Here is an 11,191-nt window from a genome sequence, read left to right on the forward strand (position 1 = left end):
TTAGGGGTACCACCACTGGTTTAATTAAAGGGACCCACATCCTCGAAGAAGAAAATAAATTGTGTTCAGAGAAGACCTTGTGGATTCTCACTGAATATTTTAATCTTTTCCTCTCCTACCACCCCTATTATTTTTTTTTTATTTGATTTTATTGCAATGCTACAGTTTACAGAAAACACACACTTATATAACAATATACCAATCAGTGTTCGAAGACCTCGTCCAGCTCCTCGGGGGTCGGGTGCGTACCCAAGATGCAGCACGCATTTCCCCTCTGAACAGCGACACTGAGGCGCTGGAACATAAAACTGGCCGCTCTTGGGTCTCTAGTCTTCCCAATGAGTTCCTCGCCCAGCTCCTTCAGGAACTTAAGTGCACATTTACCCCAGGCGCCCAGAGTCTCAGAGCCTATTGGCACGAACCTGTAACAACGTTCTAGGTCCCTGTACTTGTTAGTTTTCTGGGTCTCCCTGAAGGTGGCCGCCCCGCCTCCCTCAGCTGCGCTGTAAGGTAGATAGGTATCAGCCAATGTAAATGCACACGTGTAGTCCCACACGACCTGTTTACCTTCCCTCCACGGCTGCAGGGTGACTCCATCTGGGCGTTTTTGACTGTTGTCAGGTCTGCACAACTGAGGTTCCCTTTGTGCTGGGCACCCAGCTGAAGCCAAACTTCTCTTGATGATGTCGTTGACTGCTTCATGTCTGGCAATCTTTCCCTGTGTCTTACGACAGATGAGACCATGGCTGCCGTATTGGTCTGCCCGTGCATGGCCGCAAATACACCGGTGCTCGGTGGAGATAGGGGCGGCAAGGCGCAGAGCAACACCAATACTTAGGGTCCGATGGTCCAGGCGGGTGCCCAAGGCGGAATTAGGGACTGCCAACAGGAAGTCCCCGGCATGGGGAGCTTGCACAGCTAGAAGACGCGCTTTGTCCTTCCTGGAAGCTGCCTCCAGCAATGATGTGGCGATGTTCTCCACTATGGGGCTATCCCATTTGGACTGTTTGCAGTCATTTGGAAAAGTCGGTCGAGGATGAGGGTTGACAAGAGTGTCCCACTGACCGGCTCCTTCCGCGAATTTGGGATCATGAATCCCAATGAAGTCTCTTAGGTGTTCCAGTAGTATTTCCTTAACTAATTCACCTGTTGCACTGGTCGAGGATATATATATATATATATATATATATATATATATATATATATATATATATATATATATATATATATATATATATATATATATATATAACAATGGTTTCCTCTTCTTTAGAGAGCTGTTATGCAACTTTGTGCAACTGATTAAGGCTTGCGTCACGCAGATGACGCGAAGATAAAAGTTATGGCTAATGAGCAAAGTTTATTTGCATTAAATGACTTTCACTGAATTTTTTTTTTCTTGTCCGACATTATTGTTTGAAAAAAATACTTGAGCCGAACACACACACTGACAGGTAAGTGTTTGTGCTAGCAGGTGTGTCTTTGTGCTAGCAGGTGTGTCTTTGTGCTAGCAGGTGGGTCTCTGAACTAGTAGGTGTGTCTGTGTGTTAGCAGGTGTGTCTCTGTGCTAGCAGGTGTGTCTCTGTGCTAGCAGGTACGTCTGCGTGCTAGCTGGTGTGTCACTGTGCTAGCAGGTGCGTCTGTGTGCTAGCAGGTGAGTCTCTGTACTAGCAGGTGTGTCTCTGTGCTAGCAGGTGGGTCTGTGTGCTAGCAGGTGGGTCTCTGTGCTAACAGGTGTGTCTCTGTGCTAGCAGGTGGGTCTCTGTGCTAGCAGGTGGGTCTCTGTGCTAGCAGGTGTGTCTCTGTGCTAGCAGGTGGTCTCTGTGCTAGCAGCTGGGTCTCTGTACTAGCAGGTGAGTATCTGTGCTAACAGGTGTGTCTCTGTGCTAGCAGGTGTGTCTCTGTGCTAGCAGGTGTGTCTCTGTGCAAGCAGGTGTGTCTCTGTGCTAACAGATGTGTCTCTGTGCTAGCAGGTGTGTCTCTGTGCTAGCAGGTGTGTGTCTGTGCTAGCAGGTGTGTCTCAGTGCTAGCAGGTGGGTCTCTGTGCTAGCAGGTGTGTCTCTGCTAGCAGGTGGGTCTCTGTGCTAGCAGGTGTGTCTCTGTGCTAGTAGGTGGGTCTCTGTGCTAACAGGTGGTTTCTGTGCTAGCAGGTGTGTCTCTGTGCTAGCAGGTGTGTCTCTCTCCTAGCAGGTGGGTCTCTGTGCTAGCAGGTGTGTCTCTGTGCTAGCAGGTGGGTCTCTGTGCTAGCAAGTGTGTCTCTGTGCTAGCAGGTGTGTCTCTGTGCTAGCAGGTGGGTATCTGTGCTAGCAGGTGGTCTCTGTGCTAGCAGGTGTGTCTCTGTGCTAGCAGGTGGGTATCTGTGCTAGCAGGTGTGTCTCTGTGCTAGCAGGTGGGTATCTGTGCTAGCAGGCGGTCTCTGTGCTAGCAGGTGTGTCTCTGTGCTAGTAGGTGGGTCTCTGTGCTAACAGGTGGTTTCTGTGCTAGCAGGTGTGTCTCTGTGCTAGCAGGTGTGTCTCTCTCCTAGCAGGTGGGTCTCTGTGCTAGCAGGTGTGTCTCTGTGCTAGCAGGTGGGTCTCTGTGCTAGCAAGTGTGTCTCTGTGCTAGCAGGTGTGTCTCTGTGCTAGCAGGTGGGTATCTGTGCTAGCAGGTGGTCTCTGTGCTAGCAGGTGTGTCTCTGTGCTAGCAGGTGGGTATCTGTGCTAGCAGGTGTGTCTCTGTGCTAGCAGGTGGGTATCTGTGCTAGCAGGCGGTCTCTGTGCTAGCAGGTGTGTCTCTGTGCTAGCAGGTGGTCTCTGTGCTGGCAGGTGTGTCTCTGTTCTAGCAGGTGTGTGTCTGTGCTAGCAGGTGGGTCTCTGTGCTAGCAGTTGGGTCTGTGTGCTAGCAGGTGTGTATCTGTGCAAGCAGGTGTGTCTCTGTGCTAGCAGGTATGTCTTTGTTCTAGCAGGTGTGTGTCTGTGTTAGCAGGTGGGTCTCTGTGCTAGCAGGTGGGTCTCTGTGCTAGCAGGTGGGTCTCTGTGCTAGCAGGTGGGTCTCTGTACTAGCAGGTGTGTCTCTGTGCTAGCAGGTAGGTCTCTGTGCTAGCAGGTGGGTCTCTGTACTAGCAGGTGTGTGTCTGTGCTAGCAGGTGGGTCTCTGTGCTAGCAGGTGGGTCTCTGTACTAGCAGGTGGGTCTCTGTACTAGCAGGTGTGTCTCTTTGTTAGCAGGTGGGTCTCTGTGCTAGCAGGTGGGTCTCTGTACTAGCAGGTGGGTCTCTGTGCTAGCAGGTGGGTCTCTGTACTAGCAGGTGGGTCTCTGTACTAGCAGGTGGGTCTCTGTGCTAGCAGGTGGGTCTGTGTGCTAGTAGGTGGGTCTCTGTGCTAGTAGGTGGGTCTCTGTGCTAGCAGGTGGGTCTGTGTGCTAGTAGGTGGGTCTCTGTGCTAGTAGGTGGGTCTCTGTGCTAGTAGGTGTGTCTGTGTGCTAGCAGGTGGGTCTCTGTGCTAGCAGGTGGGTCTCTGTGCTAGCAGGTGGGTCTGTGTGCTAGTAGGTGGGTCTCTGTACTAGCAGGTGTGTCTCTGTGCTAGCAGGTGGGTCTCTGTGCTAGCAGGTGGGTCTCTGTACTAGCAGGTGGGTCTCTGTGCTAGCAGGTGTGTCTGTGTGCTAGTAGGTGGGTCTCTGTGCTAGCAGGTGGGTCTCTGTGCTAGCAGGTGGGTCTCTGTGCTAGCAGGTGGGTCTCTGTACTAGCAGGTGTGTCTCTGTGCTAGCAGGTGGGTCTCTGTGCTAGCAGGTGGGTCTCTGTACTAGCAGGTGGGTCTCTGTGCTAGTAGGTGTGTCTGTGTGCTAGTAGGTGGGTCTCTGTGCTAGCAGGTGGGTCTCTGTGCTAGTAGGTGTGTCTGTGTGCTAGCCGGTGGGTCTCTGTGCTAGCAGGTGGGTCTCTGTGCCAGCAGGTGGGTCTCTGTGCTAGTAGGTGGGTCTCTGTGCTAGCAGGTGCGTCTCTGTACTAGCAGGTGTATCTCTGTGCTAGCAGGTGTGTCTGTGCTAGTAGGTGGGTTTCTGTGCTAGCAGGTAGATCTCTGTGCTAGTAGGTGGGTCTGTGGGCAAGCAGGTGGGTCTGTGTTTTACCTGGTGTGTCTCTGTGCTAGCAGGTGTGTCTCTGTGCTAGCAGGTGGTCTCTGTGCTAGCAGATGTGTCTCTGTGCTAGCAGGTGGGTCTCTGTGCTAGCAGGTGTGTCTGTGTGCTAGCAGGTAGGTCTCTGTGCTAGCAGGTGGGTCTGTGTGCGAGCAGGTGGGTCTGTGTGCTAGCAGGTGTGTCTCTGTGCTAGCAGGTGTGTCTCTCTGCTAGCAGGTGGGTCTCTGTGCTAGCAGGTGTGTCTCTGTGCTAGTAGGTGGGTCTCTGTGCTAGCAGGTGGTTTCTGTGCTAGCAGGTGTGTCTCTGTGCTAGCAGGTGTGTCTCTCTGCTAGCAGGTGGGTCTCTGTGCTAGCAGGTGTGTCTCTGTGCTAGCAGGTGGGTCTCTGTGCTAGCAAGTGTGTCTCTGTGCTAGCAGGTATGTCTTTGTTCTAGCAGGTGTGTGTCTGTGTTAGCAGGTGGGTCTCTGTGCTAGCAGGTGGGTCTCTGTGCTAGCAGGTGGGTCTCTGTGCTAGCAGGTGGGTCTCTGTACTAGCAGGTGTGTCTCTGTGCTAGCAGGTAGGTCTCTGTGCTAGCAGGTGGGTCTCTGTACTAGCAGGTGTGTGTCTGTGCTAGCAGGTGGGTCTCTGTGCTAGCAGGTGGGTCTCTGTACTAGCAGGTGGGTCTCTGTACTAGCAGGTGTGTCTCTTTGTTAGCAGGTGGGTCTCTGTGCTAGCAGGTGGGTCTCTGTACTAGCAGGTGGGTCTCTGTGCTAGCAGGTGGGTCTCTGTACTAGCAGGTGGGTCTCTGTACTAGCAGGTGGGTCTCTGTGCTAGCAGGTGGGTCTGTGTGCTAGTAGGTGGGTCTCTGTGCTAGTAGGTGGGTCTCTGTGCTAGCAGGTGGGTCTGTGTGCTAGTAGGTGGGTCTCTGTGCTAGTAGGTGGGTCTCTGTGCTAGTAGGTGTGTCTGTGTGCTAGCAGGTGGGTCTCTGTGCTAGCAGGTGGGTCTCTGTGCTAGCAGGTGGGTCTGTGTGCTAGTAGGTGGGTCTCTGTACTAGCAGGTGTGTCTCTGTGCTAGCAGGTGGGTCTCTGTGCTAGCAGGTGGGTCTCTGTACTAGCAGGTGGGTCTCTGTGCTAGCAGGTGTGTCTGTGTGCTAGTAGGTGGGTCTCTGTGCTAGCAGGTGGGTCTCTGTGCTAGCAGGTGGGTCTCTGTGCTAGCAGGTGGGTCTCTGTACTAGCAGGTGTGTCTCTGTGCTAGCAGGTGGGTCTCTGTGCTAGCAGGTGGGTCTCTGTACTAGCAGGTGGGTCTCTGTGCTAGTAGGTGTGTCTGTGTGCTAGTAGGTGGGTCTCTGTGCTAGCAGGTGGGTCTCTGTGCTAGTAGGTGTGTCTGTGTGCTAGCCGGTGGGTCTCTGTGCTAGCAGGTGGGTCTCTGTGCTAGCAGGTGGGTCTCTGTGCTAGTAGGTGGGTCTCTGTGCTAGCAGGTGCGTCTCTGTACTAGCAGGTGTATCTCTGTGCTAGCAGGTGTGTCTGTGCTAGTAGGTGGGTTTCTGTGCTAGCAGGTAGATCTCTGTGCTAGTAGGTGGGTCTGTGGGCAAGCAGGTGGGTCTGTGTTTTACCTGGTGTGTCTCTGTGCTAGCAGGTGTGTCTCTGTGCTAGCAGGTGGTCTCTGTGCTAGCAGATGTGTCTCTGTGCTAGCAGGTGGGTCTCTGTGCTAGCAGGTGTGTCTGTGTGCTAGCAGGTAGATCTCTGTGCTAGCAGGTGGGTCTGTGTGCGAGCAGGTGGGTCTGTGTGCTAGCAGGTGTGTCTCTGTGCTAGCAGGTGTGTCTCTCTGCTAGCAGGTGGGTCTCTGTGCTAGCAGGTGTGTCTCTGTGCTAGTAGGTGGGTCTCTGTGCTAGCAGGTGGTTTCTGTGCTAGCAGGTGTGTCTCTGTGCTAGCAGGTGTGTCTCTCTGCTAGCAGGTGGGTCTCTGTGCTAGCAGGTGTGTCTCTGTGCTAGCAGGTGGGTCTCTGTGCTAGCAAGTGTGTCTCTGTGCTAGCAGGTGGGTATTTTTGCTAGCAGGTGTGTCTCTGTGCTAGCAGGTGGGTATCTGTGCTAGCAGGTGGTCTCTGTGCTAGCAGGTGTGTCTCTGTGCTAGCAGGTGGGTATCTGTGCTAGCAGGTGTGTCTCTGTGCTAGCAGGTGGGTATCTGTGCTAGCAGGTGGTCTCTGTGCTAGCAGGTGTGTCTCTGTGCTAGCAGGTGGTCTCTGTGCTAGCAGGTGTGTCTCTGTGCTTGCAGGTGGGTCTCTGTGCTAGCAGGTGTGTCTGTGTGCTAGCAGGTGGGTCTGTGTGCTAGCAGGTGTGTCTCTGTGCTAGCAGGTGGGTCTCTGTGCTAGCAGGTGGGTCTCTGTGCTAGCAGGTGTGTCTCTGTACTAGCAGGTGTGTCTCTGTGCTAGCAGGTGGTCTCTGTGCTAGCAGGTGTGTCTCTGTGCTTGCAGGTGTGTGTCTGTGCTAGCAGGTGTGTCTCAGTGCTAGCAGGTGGGTCTCTGTGCTAGCAGGTGTGTCTCTGCTAGCAGGTGGGTCTCTGTGCTAGCAGGTGTGTCTCTGTGCTAGTAGGTGGGTCTCTGTGCTAACAGGTGGTTTCTGTGCTAGCAGGTGTGTCTCTGTGCTAGCAGGTGTGTCTCTCTCCTAGCAGGTGGGTCTCTGTGCTAGCAGGTGTGTCTCTGTGCTAGCAGGTGGGTCTCTGTGCTAGCAAGTGTGTCTCTGTGCTAGCAGGTGTGTCTCTGTGCTAGCAGGTGGGTATCTGTGCTAGCAGGTGGTCTCTGTGCTAGCAGGTGTGTCTCTGTGCTAGCAGGTGGGTATCTGTGCTAGCAGGTGTGTCTCTGTGCTAGCAGGTGGGTATCTGTGCTAGCAGGCGGTCTCTGTGCTAGCAGGTGTGTCTCTGTGCTAGCAGGTGGTCTCTGTGCTGGCAGGTGTGTCTCTGTTCTAGCAGGTGTGTGTCTGTGCTAGCAGGTGGGTCTCTGTGCTAGCAGTTGGGTCTGTGTGCTAGCAGGTGCGTATCTGTGCAAGCAGGTGTGTCTCTGTGCTAGCAGGTATGTCTTTGTTCTAGCAGGTGTGTGTCTGTGTTAGCAGGTGGGTCTCTGTGCTAGCAGGTGGGTCTCTGTGCTAGCAGGTGGGTCTCTGTGCTAGCAGGTGGGTCTCTGTACTAGCAGGTGTGTCTCTGTGCTAGCAGGTAGGTCTCTGTGCTAGCAGGTGGGTCTCTGTACTAGCAGGTGTGTGTCTGTGCTAGCAGGTGGGTCTCTGTGCTAGCAGGTGGGTCTCTGTACTAGCAGGTGGGTCTCTGTACTAGCAGGTGTGTCTCTTTGTTAGCAGGTGGGTCTCTGTGCTAGCAGGTGGGTCTCTGTACTAGCAGGTGGGTCTCTGTGCTAGCAGGTGGGTCTCTGTACTAGCAGGTGGGTCTCTGTACTAGCAGGTGGGTCTCTGTGCTAGCAGGTGGGTCTGTGTGCTAGTAGGTGGGTCTCTGTGCTAGTAGGTGGGTCTCTGTGCTAGCAGGTGGGTCTGTGTGCTAGTAGGTGGGTCTCTGTGCTAGTAGGTGGGTCTCTGTGCTAGTAGGTGTGTCTGTGTGCTAGCAGGTGGGTCTCTGTGCTAGCAGGTGGGTCTCTGTGCTAGCAGGTGGGTCTGTGTGCTAGTAGGTGGGTCTCTGTACTAGCAGGTGTGTCTCTGTGCTAGCAGGTGGGTCTCTGTGCTAGCAGGTGGGTCTCTGTACTAGCAGGTGGGTCTCTGTGCTAGCAGGTGTGTCTGTGTGCTAGTAGGTGGGTCTCTGTGCTAGCAGGTGGGTCTCTGTGCTAGCAGGTGGGTCTCTGTGCTAGCAGGTGGGTCTCTGTACTAGCAGGTGTGTCTCTGTGCTAGCAGGTGGGTCTCTGTGCTAGCAGGTGGGTCTCTGTACTAGCAGGTGGGTCTCTGTGCTAGTAGGTGTGTCTGTGTGCTAGTAGGTGGGTCTCTGTGCAAGCAGGTGGGTCTCTGTGCTAGTAGGTGTGTCTGTGTGCTAGCCGGTGGGTCTCTGTGCTAGCAGGTGGGTCTCTGTGCCAGCAGGTGGGTCTCTGTGCTAGTAGGTGGGTCTCTGTGCTAGCAGGTGCGTCTCTGTACTAGCAGGTGTATCTCTGTGCTAGCAGGTGTGTCTGTGCTAGTAGGTGGGTTTCTGTGCTAGCAGGTAGATCTCTGTGCTAGTAGGTGGGTCTGTGGGCAAGCAGGTGGGTCTGTGTTTTACCTGATGTGTCTCTGTGCTAGCAGGTGTGTCTCTGTGCTAGCAGGTGGTCTCTGTGCTAGCAGATGTGTCTCTGTGTTAGCAGGTGGGTCTCTGTGCTAGCAGGTGTGTCTGTGTGCTAGCAGGTAGGTCTCTGTGCTAGCAGGTGGGTCTGTGTGCGAGCAGGTGGGTCTGTGTGCTAGCAGGTGTGTCTCTGTGCTAGCAGGTGTGTCTCTCTGCTAGCAGGTGGGTCTCTGTGCTAGCAGGTGTGTCTCTGTGCTAGTAGGTGGGTCTCTGTGCTAGCAGGTGGTTTCTGTGCTAGCAGGTGTGTCTCTGTGCTAGCAGGTGTGTCTCTCTGCTAGCAGGTGGGTCTCTGTGCTAGCAGGTGTGTCTCTGTGCTAGCAGGTGGGTCTCTGTGCTAGCAAGTGTGTCTCTGTGCTAGCAGGTATGTCTTTGTTCTAGCAGGTGTGTGTCTGTGTTAGCAGGTGGGTCTCTGTGCTAGCAGGTGGGTCTCTGTGCTAGCAGGTGGGTCTCTGTGCTAGCAGGTGGGTCTCTGTACTAGCAGGTGTGTCTCTGTGCTAGCAGGTAGGTCTCTGTGCTAGCAGGTGGGTCTCTGTACTAGCAGGTGTGTGTCTGTGCTAGCAGGTGGGTCTCTGTGCTAGCAGGTGGGTCTCTGTACTAGCAGGTGGGTCTCTGTACTAGCAGGTGTGTCTCTTTGTTAGCAGGTGGGTCTCTGTGCTAGCAGGTGGGTCTCTGTACTAGCAGGTGGGTCTCTGTGCTAGCAGGTGGGTCTCTGTACTAGCAGGTGGGTCTCTGTACTAGCAGGTGGGTCTCTGTGCTAGCAGGTGGGTCTGTGTGCTAGTAGGTGGGTCTCTGTGCTAGTAGGTGGGTCTCTGTGCTAGCAGGTGGGTCTGTGTGCTAGTAGGTGGGTCTCTGTGCTAGTAGGTGGGTCTCTGTGCTAGTAGGTGTGTCTGTGTGCTAGCAGGTGGGTCTCTGTGCTAGCAGGTGGGTCTCTGTGCTAGCAGGTGGGTCTGTGTGCTAGTAGGTGGGTCTCTGTACTAGCAGGTGTGTCTCTGTGCTAGCAGGTGGGTCTCTGTGCTAGCAGGTGGGTCTCTGTACTAGCAGGTGGGTCTCTGTGCTAGCAGGTGTGTCTGTGTGCTAGTAGGTGGGTCTCTGTGCTAGCAGGTGGGTCTCTGTGCTAGCAGGTGGGTCTCTGTGCTAGCAGGTGGGTCTCTGTACTAGCAGGTGTGTCTCTGTGCTAGCAGGTGGGTCTCTGTGCTAGCAGGTGGGTCTCTGTACTAGCAGGTGGGTCTCTGTGCTAGTAGGTGTGTCTGTGTGCTAGTAGGTGGGTCTCTGTGCTAGCAGGTGGGTCTCTGTGCTAGTAGGTGTGTCTGTGTGCTAGCCGGTGGGTCTCTGTGCTAGCAGGTGGGTCTCTGTGCTAGCAGGTGGGTCTCTGTGCTAGTAGGTGGGTCTCTGTGCTAGCAGGTGCGTCTCTGTACTAGCAGGTGTATCTCTGTGCTAGCAGGTGTGTCTGTGCTAGTAGGTGGGTTTCTGTGCTAGCAGGTAGATCTCTGTGCTAGTAGGTGGGTCTGTGGGCAAGCAGGTGGGTCTGTGTTTTACCTGGTGTGTCTCTGTGCTAGCAGGTGTGTCTCTGTGCTAGCAGGTGGTCTCTGTGCTAGCAGATGTGTCTCTGTGCTAGCAGGTGGGTCTCTGTGCTAGCAGGTGTGTCTGTGTGCTAGCAGGTAGATCTCTGTGCTAGCAGGTGGGTCTGTGTGCGAGCAGGTGGGTCTGTGTGCTAGCAGGTGTGTCTCTGTGCTAGCAGGTGTGTCTCTCTGCTAGCAGGTGGGTCTCTGTGCTAGCAGGTGTGTCTCTGTGCTAGTAGGTGGGTCTCTGTGCTAGCAGGTGGTTTCTGTGCTAGCAGGTGTGTCTCTGTGCTAGCAGGTGTGTCTCTCTGCTAGCAGGTGGGTCTCTGTGCTAGCAGGTGTGTCTCTGTGCTAGCAGGTGGGTCTCTGTGCTAGCAAGTGTGTCTCTGTGCTAGCAGGTGGGTATTTTTGCTAGCAGGTGTGTCTCTGTGCTAGCAGGTGGGTATCTGTGCTAGCAGGTGGTCTCTGTGCTAGCAGGTGTGTCTCTGTGCTAGCAGGTGGGTATCTGTGCTAGCAGGTGTGTCTCTGTGCTAGCAGGTGGGTATCTGTGCTAGCAGGTGGTCTCTGTGCTAGCAGGTGTGTCTCTGTGCTAGCAGGTGGTCTCTGTGCTAGCAGGTGTGTCTCTGTGCTTGCAGGTGGGTCTCTGTGCTAGCAGGTGTGTCTGTGTGCTAGCAGGTGGGTCTGTGTGCTAGCAGGTGTGTCTCTGTGCTAGCAGGTGGGTCTCTGTGCTAGCAGGTGGGTCTCTGTGCTAGCAGGTGTGTCTCTGTACTAGCAGGTGTGTCTCTGTGCTAGCAGGTGGTCTCTGTGCTAGCAGGTGTGTCTCTGTGCTTGCAGGTGGGTCTCTGTGCTAGCAGGTGTGTCTGTGTGCTAGCAGGTGGGTCTGTGTGCTAGCAGGTGTGTCTCTGTGCTAGCAGGTGGGTCTCTGTACTAGCAGGTGTGTCTCTGTGCTAGCAGGTGTGTCTCTGTGCTAGCAGGTGTGTCTCTGTGCTAGCAGGTGTGTCTCTGTGCTAGCAGGTGTGTCTCTGTACTAGCAGGTGTGTCTCTGTGCTAGCAGGTGTGTCTCTGAGCTAGCAGAGACGCACCTTTTGGGAATAATTCTAATAAATGCCCTTCTGTTTCATTCCACTTGCTAACTACCTATATTCTAAATAAATGTGTTTGTTTTATTGCATAATAATAGTTCTTGCGTCAACCTTCAAGAGGCATTATTCTGTTACCAAGTCTTGGCTGAAGACAAATTCTCGCTACACA

The sequence above is a fragment of the Procambarus clarkii genome, chromosome 3 (assembly GCF_040958095.1).
Source record: "Procambarus clarkii isolate CNS0578487 chromosome 3, FALCON_Pclarkii_2.0, whole genome shotgun sequence".
Lineage (NCBI taxonomy): Eukaryota > Metazoa > Arthropoda > Malacostraca > Decapoda > Cambaridae > Procambarus > Procambarus clarkii.